General features: G+C 38.8%; 1 long non-coding RNA gene across 1 annotated transcript; it reads right to left on the bottom strand.

Annotated features, from left to right (window-relative positions):
* Positions 1-295: 295 nt before the first annotated feature.
* On the bottom strand, positions 296-2,777 carry LOC308680976. The gene is made up of 3 exons (XR_014028972.1): positions 2,637-2,777; positions 1,800-1,908; positions 296-1,655 (listed from the first exon to the last, which is right to left on the bottom strand). It is a non-coding gene; the product is annotated as an uncharacterized lncRNA (long non-coding RNA).
* Positions 2,778-8,977: the final 6,200 nt, after the last annotated feature.

Raw genomic sequence — 8,977 nt, 5'->3', positions numbered from 1 at the left:
TACACTTTATTATAATACCACTAACAGTTGACCGTGGAATATAAAGTAGTGAGGAAATTTCACGAAAGGACTTGATGCACAGGTGGCAACCTATCACTGTACCACGCTTGAATTCACTGAGCTCCTGAGAGCGACCCATTCTTTCACAGATGTTTGTATAAGCAGTCTGCATGCCTAGGGGCTTGATTTTATACAACTGTGGCCATGGAAGTGATTGGAACACCTGAATTCAATGACTTGGAGGGGTGTCCCAATACTTTTGGCAATATAGTGAACTTAGTCCAAATATAATTTTCATCTCTTTATTATTTAAAAAACAAATCCTTATACATTAGCAATATGACTAATAATCAACAATTTAATTTACATTCACAATAGTATTCTCAAAAGTTTCCATAACATCACACAGTAGAATTTAGTGTGCTTTATTGGTTACATATACTTTGTCTAGATCATCTACTCAAATTAAATGCAAACATTTATTAATACCAAGAAGAAAAATATATATATATATTTGAAGAATCCTATTTCAGGACTAATTTCACATCAGACAGAGCACTACCAAAGGCCACTGGAGACCATAAGAAAGACATCCCATTTTGTTACCGTCTTATCGGCTTTTAATGCCATTTATTTATTTATTGGAAATTTAAACATTTCTTCTAACAATAGAGGCCACTAAAAAATTATAAGGAGAGTTTACACAACACAACCCAGAATGGAGCTTATGTCTTACCAAGTGATATCCAAAGCCACAGCTCCAACCTTTCCCGTTGTTTTAATGAGAACCTTTTTTAATGCATGAAAACTTGCCAAGCTTGGACAGGTAGAGAAAAGGCTGTATTAAACTACATCCTTGAAATAACCACATATTGATGCCCAAAAGCACACAGAAAGTTTCATAAGTTATATATATATTCATAGCGAAAATGAACACATCCAGACCATATGCAACAGATATGCAAACTAGAATGCCAGTGATAATTACAAATGCCCTCTTTTTCTGGTGGTGCATCCCTTCCTTCTGTGTTTCACCAGGACTTGGTCTCAATAGGATCTTGAGCACTCCTAGACTACAAGTAGTGATCATCAACAGGCTGATTGTGAGGGAGACAAGGTAGGCTGCAATCGGCGGATCTGGAAAGCTGAACACAGAAAATCCTCCATAAGACAAAGTCAGCATCCAGACCAGTCCAGCACTGATATATCTGTGCTTCACAAAGGCTGGGTTGCGATAAATCGCTGGATGAGCCACGGCTATGTAGCGCTCAACACAAATTAAACTATTCATAAAGGGACGTCCAACCATGTAGCTTCCAGAAAAGAACATAACAATCAACATTGTGTGTTGATAGTTAAGAGCAAAAGCAACCAGTGTAAATACAAAAAGTATGACAGTCAAAAGTTCTAATACAGACAGGCTGACTGTAAAGATATCTGAGGGTGCCAGACTTCCCCCTTTTCTAATGTCATTTGTGCCCAGCCAGAGGACCCAGACGTGGATAGGCAGGATGATAAAGATCAGCAATGCTGTGGCAGAAAGTCCAATGAGACTCCCTGGGTAAGAGTCTGTGCATGTAAAGACAAGATGATCTGTTTGGTTCACGGAGACCGTCGTGTTCATCTTGCTTCTCAGTCAAAACAAGTGCAAATATCTAAAGAACATGAAGGACAACTGTGAAATGGTGCAATGAAGATTCATTTAAAAAATGGATAGACAGAAGAAAGGGCAGACTTCTGTGAAAACATACATTGTTAGCAATAGTGACAGAAATGTAGCTATTAGACTGTATACTGACCTGGTAGTGGACTGATAACTATTAGAGTGGATCCAAAGTTTTTCATGCAGTGTTTGTCCCACCTGGGTGTGCATCACTTATATCAGCTGTGTGTCCGGATGAATTATATCTGGAAAACATGCAAATAGAAAGCAGCCCTTTAATGATTGTGTTGTTTTTAGTAAAGTGTTTACACAGTTCCAAAATGTCATCAGATTTAGAGAAGAGAGCTGAATCTGAATGGACATTTCATAGTCAATAAATATATTGTATATTTACACAATTATTTACTAAAACAGCATACGGCTATATCCATCCATCCATCCATCCATCCATCCATCCATCCATCCATCCATCCATCCATCCATCCATCCATCCATCCATCCATCCATCCATCCATCCATCCATCCATCCATCCATCCATCCATCCATCCATCTCTCTATCATATACAAGGTACAAGTTAATTAAATTCTGATATCTAAATAAAGTTTTGTAAATACAGTCAGTTAACGATTTTTGACTTTTGACAGATAGAGGTTGAACTGCAGTGTTTGGCACAAGGGTGCACCAACTTAAACCTAGACATATTTAAAAAATAAATATGATATGGAAGTTGATCCCTCAGTACAATAACACATGAGACTGTCCCATAGCCGAACACCAATGTAAGGTCTGCCCAATCAGTCCAACGACAGTTTCCGACAAGCGGTTTAAGTGGTCTTTTCAGCGTGGCAAATTAATTTAATTATCTCTTTGTTTCATCTGACTCCAAAAATGAAAAAGGTTTAATTGATGTTTGTTAATCATTCAATTTAGGTGAATGTTCGATATTCTATTTAACTCTTCATTGAAATTACCTCCGTTCATCATGATTCCTATTACACTTCGAGTCTCGCACTGGCCGGGTATACAGTCTCATAATCACAAACTAGTCAGTCTCGGTCATTAGACCAGTGGTTCCCAAACCTGTCCTGAAGGCTTCTTCTTCTTCTTCTTCTTTTTAGGTACACCCAATACTGCACATTTTCTTTGTCTCCCTAATCAAACACACCTGATTCAACTCATCAGCTCATTAACCCATGTGATAATGAGCTGATGAGTTGAATCAGGTGTGTTTGATTAGGGAGAAAAGAAAACGTGCAGTGTTGGGGGTAATCAGCCCCGACAAAACGTTGCACAACGTTTTTTAAACAGAAACGGTGATGCATTGAACACACTGTTCTGATGACGCAAGAGTTGCAACTATGGCAGCTGAGAAGGCCATTCTTTGTGAAGAATTTTCGGAGCCTGATGCAGTCAGTATAAATATGTGTTTAATACTACAAAATATGCCCGATGTTACAGTTACTGCACTTGCCGCCCAGAACAAAAGAGAACATCCCAATCGAGTGAATGGATTGCTGAAACTGAAATGGAAGCACACATCTTACCTAATTCAGACTAAAACACATCTTTTTAGCCTCACATACTGTATTAATTTGTAGTTCTACTGTTTTAATACCCTGTATTTTCTTTCTCATCTTTAGGAAAAGCACTTAAAGGGGGGGTGAAATGCTCATTTTCACTCAATCTCCTGTTAATCTTGAGTAGGCCTACCTATAGAGTAATATTGCATCCTTCATATCTCCAAAAAGTCTTTTGTTTTATTATATTTTTAAAAGAAAGATGGCTGTACCGAGTCTTTCCGGAAAAAAACGAGCGGCTGGAGGCGGGCCGTGTGGGCGAAGCTTAGCTGTGCTAACGCGCCGAGCTAGTGACAACACACAGAGACATTTGTTCAACAGTTTTACTCACCGTCCGGTTCCAACGCACGACCGCGAACCTTTATCATTGTGACTGCTCGATCCTTAAGCATTAGACGATCTGCAAATCCGTCGATCTGGGCTTTGTTTATAAAACAATCATCGTCGAAATGCAGGGAACAGTCTTACACAACCTCCGTTTATGCTCAGGAAAACAAACTCCATTCACGGGTTCCTTAACGCTGGGTTCTTTGGGAATCTATGCAGGGTTGTCTTGCCCTGGCAACCAAAAACCCACTTCTTTGGTGACATTGACTTCCCAGAAGCCGGGCAGGGCGCTTTGATGGCGAACTGCTTTCACTCTCTTGCTCTGGTCTACGGGTGTGCGCGCGCCCGCGATCTTACCGGAGAAGTGCCCTTAGGACCCATATAAGGAAATTCCGCTCTATCTTACGTAAGACAGAGCCATACTCGAAAAAAACTTTCCGAAACTTGTGACAAACCGGAAGGAGTATTTTTGGAACAAAAATACTCCTTCAAACGTACAACTTAGTTTTTGAAACTTTGTCCATGTTTAGCATGGGAATCCAACTCTTTACCAGTGTAAAAAACTCAGTATGCATGAAATAGCATTTCACCCCCCCTTTAATTACCATTGTTTATTTCTATACCAAATGTCACACACTTGCAATGAAGCTAAAAATATAAACAACTACATCATTATGTTGATATCCAATATTTTTACAATAAAACTTAAGACAAACATGTCTTCTAATATCCTCAGTTGTTGCATATACCGAGCTGCATCAAACACATTTGTAAATTACTTTCCTTGAACCCATTGTGCGAGTTCACTTTAATACCGCGTGCTTTATATACATGTTGCTGCTGATTGGACTGCAGCAGTTCTGACACACCCACCAAACAAGAGAAAACGTATCTCAAACCCCGTTGCTCACCGGTGCACGCTGTTTCCAGGAAACATGACGTTCAACCCGGAAACCGTAGCAAAACGTTGCGCACCGTTTTGAACTTGAACGTGCCCCAGGACAGGTTTGGGAACCACTGTCCTAGATGGCCGTACTCCACTTTGCTCATTCTAGAATATGTTATTTAGTCCCCATAGATCTGAACTAGGGATGTCAATTTTCACAAATTCCCATGATCGATCGTCGTTTAAATTAACGATCAATTAATCGATTAATCGTTAGCCTTAATACTGCGATATGCATCAACTGCAGTGGCATGTGGCCAACAGCATGACAGGGTCTGCAAATGCTAATGTTCCTCACCAAATCAATTAGAATGGCTTTAAATATAAATAAAGGGCTAGTAGGATTGTAAAATGTTTCGATGTGATTGATAATTAAATTAATTATTTAATAATCAAATATAACTACTAATACAACGCGTCACCAACGCCGCCTCATATGCGCTAGAATGTGTGACTGTTGTGGACGCGCTCTTCCTGGAACAACTGCACGCGCTGAATGAATCTGCTACCGTTAAACTGGAGCACTTTGCTAGCACGTTATTTATCTAAAAGAAACGCATCCTATATGAGATTAATCAGATATATTTAAAATAAACATAATATTACAAATTATATCTGCACAAAATGACGCAAATTAATGCACAAGTGAACTTGAACTAAGTTACGTGCCATTCATTCAGAACTACTCATGTTGTGGACGCGCTCTTCCTGGAGCAACGCGACACGGCAACTAAACCCAAATAATTCACAATGTTTTATTACAGTATTGTTCTCTTTATAATGTTATGTAATATTACAGTCCCAATAGTCATTATTAGTCGTGCACTGCCGTTTGAGCTGCGCGCGCTGAAGCTGACGCTTTACTACAGTGTTCTTAACCAAATGCATCCAATATGAGATAAATCAGATATAGATAGGCATACACAAAATAAACAGTATTACAACTTACATTTGAACAAAACAAAAGGCTGCGAATGCACACGCAAACTTACATGATGATGAAGGTGTAAAAATGGTCCCAAACATAACTCCGGCGCCGCGCACGAAGACCTGATTAATCGATGATCGATAAGTTCTATCGATTAAATGTATTATCGACAATTAATCGATCGTCGATTAATCGTTGACATCCCTAATCTGAACACACTTAATTAAGGTAAGATACTGGTTGCGTCCGAAAACTGATAAATGCTGCCTTCGGAGGACACATTCCAAGGTCGGAAGGCATCAAGGCACGTACGAATGCAATGTTAGTTTCACTTCCTGTGTCCTGAGACCTTCATCTGATCGATTTTTGAAGTCAGCACAGATGTATCCTTCTTCGGATTTGATATCCCAGAATCCTGTGCTTTCACGTCTGTGACAGTTGAGCTAGAAAAATAAAGATGGCGTCTGAAAGTTGCGGTTGGTCGTCAGTTTGTATGTAAATGTACATTTTTGATCAATGTTTTCCACTTATGATGTAATTTCTAGTGAGAAATTACTATTGTAGACATTAAATATTTACTAAGTCTGTCCGATAACAGTTTCGTGAGGCACCTTCGTGAGCAATCGCTGCCTGCAAAGTCATTGCCTGATAGGGCAGAATGGCAACAAGTCACTGCTTACGTTTTCGGATACAGCCCATATCTAACCAGAGGCCACGACCATTAACCAAGCTGACCAACTTATCTATACTTCTACTGGTAACTTTGTATAATCATTTGTAATCAAACGTGGTTTCCCACGTACACTTAGTAAGAATAATACTATACAGTAATTAGAGGTTGAGGCTCGCCCTATTTAGATTGGTCTAACAACGCTCTGTTGCTCTAACGAAAAAAAACAAAAAAAAAACGATTATTAGCCTCTACAGTTCTAAGTTTACATTGACTAATGTCAGTGTATTAGTTGGATCTCTGAAATTTCAGTCTGTGTGCTCCTCTGCTCCACCTAAGCTGGATTTCAGTCCATTTACTTACCTGATCGTAGAATTGTGGTGTTATGGACTTAACATAATCTACAAGAGTTAATAATTTCAGAGTAATAAATCCAAATGTAACAATTTATTATTAGTCAGGTAAATGTATCATGCCAATTACATAATCAATTCAAAGATAATAAATACAATAACATCAAATGCTCAGAGATAAAGAGAAAATATGTATAAGCTACCTGACATTAGAAAAATACATAAAGCTGAGTGTCTGGAGATTCAGCACTACGGGCTGATAAATCACCATGAGCCTCTCGGAGCATTTCATTATATAATCAGACCAAGACAAAACATCCCCCAATGTAGGGAATGAACATACAATAGGAATTTGCATGGACTAGAGTTACAGACATAGGGAGTTCACACCTTGTCGAGGAACAGGAGGTAGTTTGGATGAAGGACCCTGGGAAAACAGTGCACACCCAATAAGCAAAGCATCTCTAAACCCATCATCTGGTTTACTTCTGTGGAGATGAGACCATTGTACCAGTCACACTGAGACATTTTAAATCATACCAAACATGACTGTTAATTAACTTGTATCGACATAGAATATTATAATTTTTATATAATCTTTGTTACATATAAGTGAACGTATAAGTGAAAGTAACTTTAGTTGGACAACAACTATGAAGGTGACTTGACTTGAACTAAGTGAAGAAAAGGATGTGTAAAGGGAAGGAAGTGGGGGAGAAGGAACAAATGTGAAGGAAGGACAGGGGGAAAAAAAGCTTTCCTGCAACTTCACTCTGTGGTGTGTGGAGACAAATGGCAGTATGCATTTGTGTTGTTCATATCTCAGGAGATCAAAGTATCTGAGGTTCTGTTTGCCTTTCACCAGTGTGATCAAGATGACTGTGACGCCTACAAAAGCCTTTCTCAATAGGGTATTAGCACTACATGCTTGAACCCCTAATAATTCTAAAAGATGAATTCAAAATTAATGTAGATGTATTATAGCATCTTTTTATTATAAACATAATCACTAATAAGCAGTTGATTTACATTCACACAACATTACAATTCTCAATATTTTCATACATTTCTCAGTAGCATGATACTGTGCTTCATTCCTTAAATGTGCTTTGTTCACTTGATCTACTTGCATTTAATGCACATACAATTAATTAAAGGAATTCCTGTTTATTTATTTGTTTAATGGACTTTTGCCAATTTAAACAATACTGGTAAAGCAATCTTGATAGGGAAATGATAAGGAGAGAAGATTGTTACAAAACCCAACCCAGAACTGACCTTTCATCTCTATCTGAGAGCCACTGCTCTGCATGGATGCGCTATTTATGAGGACGTGGCTTCAACATTTTGTGTTGTTTTAATAAAAACCTTTTTGATGCATGAAAACATACTGTGCTTGGACAGATAGAGAAGAGGCTGTATAATACTACCTTGTTGCAATAACCACACATTGATGCCCAGCAGCACACAGAAAGCATCGTTAGAAATATTATTCCTAATGGTGAAAATTAGTATATCCAGGCCATATGGAACAGATATGCAAACTAGAATGGCAGTGATAATAACAAATGCCCTCTTTTTCTGGTGGTGCATCCCTTCCTTCTGTGTTTCACCAGGACTTGGTCTCAAAAGGATCTTGAGCACTCCTAGACTACAAATAGTGATCATCAAGATGCTGATTGCTAGAGAACAAAAGTAGACCTCAATTTTGGTGTGTGTATTGGTACAAACAGAAATTCCTCCAAAAGCTACACTCAGCATCCAGACTAGTCCAGCACTGATATATCTGTGCTTCACAAAGGCTGGGTTGCGGTACATCGCTGGATGAGCCACAGCCATGTAGCGCTCAACACAAATCAAGCTGGTCATAAGGGGTCGTCCAACCAGGTAGCTTCCAGAAAAAAAATCAAAAAGGAGTACGGTTTCTTGATGGTTAAAAGCAAAAGAAACCAAATCTAAAGAATAAATTATGGTCACAAAAACCTCTAGTGCAGAAAGGTTCATTGTAAAGATTTCTGAGGCTGCCAGACGTCCCCTAATTCTAAAGTTTCTTGTGCCCAGCCAGAGGACCCAGAGTTGGATGGGCAGGAGGACAAAGATGTTTAGTGTTATTACAGAAAGTTGAAGTAAATACCCTGGGATGGAGTCTTTGCATGTGACCCTAAAAGAAGATGTTTGGTTCTTGGAGACAGTGCTGTTCATGTTTCTCTTCAAGAAGTCAAGTGTCTAAAGAACGTAAAGAACAACAAATAATGCAACGGTACAGTGAAAACACATTTGAAAACTTTAAAAACAAGACAACACCTGTTTTTCTCCGTGGTGACGGTAAACAATATAGAAATGTAAAAAATAACTTACACTGACCTGATGTTAACCGGACAGATTACCTTCTGAGTGGTCACACCTGCTGCTCCTCTCATGTTAGTTTCATCCCATGGCACATATGTTCGCATTTGGATGAAATATGAAAGGAAAATATGCAAATATGGAATGAAACACAGCCTTTTAACA

Source organism: Scardinius erythrophthalmus (genome assembly GCF_964197995.2).
Source record: "Scardinius erythrophthalmus genome assembly, chromosome: 2".
Classification (NCBI taxonomy): domain Eukaryota; kingdom Metazoa; phylum Chordata; class Actinopteri; order Cypriniformes; family Leuciscidae; genus Scardinius; species Scardinius erythrophthalmus.
This window is presented reverse-complemented; position numbering and strand designations above follow the sequence as displayed.